Source organism: Arachis ipaensis, chromosome B07 (assembly GCF_000816755.2).
Source record: "Arachis ipaensis cultivar K30076 chromosome B07, Araip1.1, whole genome shotgun sequence".
NCBI lineage: Eukaryota > Viridiplantae > Streptophyta > Magnoliopsida > Fabales > Fabaceae > Arachis > Arachis ipaensis.
In genome coordinates, this window is record NC_029791.2 from 25631767 (window position 1) to 25632531 (window position 765).

A 765-nucleotide genomic window follows, 5' to 3' on the forward strand; every position below is an offset into this window, starting at 1 on the left:
ACCATTATACATAATTTTTTTTTATGTACATTTGTTTTTATAATTTTTTATTGTAAAAAAGATTTTTTTTATATCTTTTTTCAATTTTTATCAATGTTCGTATTATCAAAGATCAAAGATATACTTTATTGCATATATATCACAAGTATGTTAGAGAATTTAAATATATGATTTATGGAATTATTAGAGGTACGTAACGTCTCGAACGATGATACCATTATATCTTATCAACTTGGAAATAAATCTGACAGGAAGTAATGGTTTTCATACAATTGAACAGTACTCGTCTATGATAAAATCCTCACGACAGTAAATAATTCATCATCAACTTGCTTGTGTTTAATTATTGGCTGAGGAAAAGTTGCAGGGAACTAAAGAGATTGGATCATAATGCATAGTCTATCTTCTCATGCTCTGCAGATAGTAATAATGCGTGTTCTAATTATAATTATGCATTAAATAAATTCAATAATTATGTAGAGTACTTTCAAAGTTGGAATAATATGAGGAGACTTCTTCAGTGAATTTGGGAATACAGATACTAAGTAAATATTATTAGCTTCTGGAAAGAGTATATATAGAGATATTTATCTGTAGGGGACTTCGTTCTATAATAGCTATGGTTAATTATTATGTCTAAGGTATCTACAAAATCATTTTCTTTCTTTTGCTATCCATGTTAACACCTCAAGGACCGCTATTACTCATTGTGTTCAATTTTCTTTTTAATTAACAATATATATCATTATTTAAATTTCAATCAAC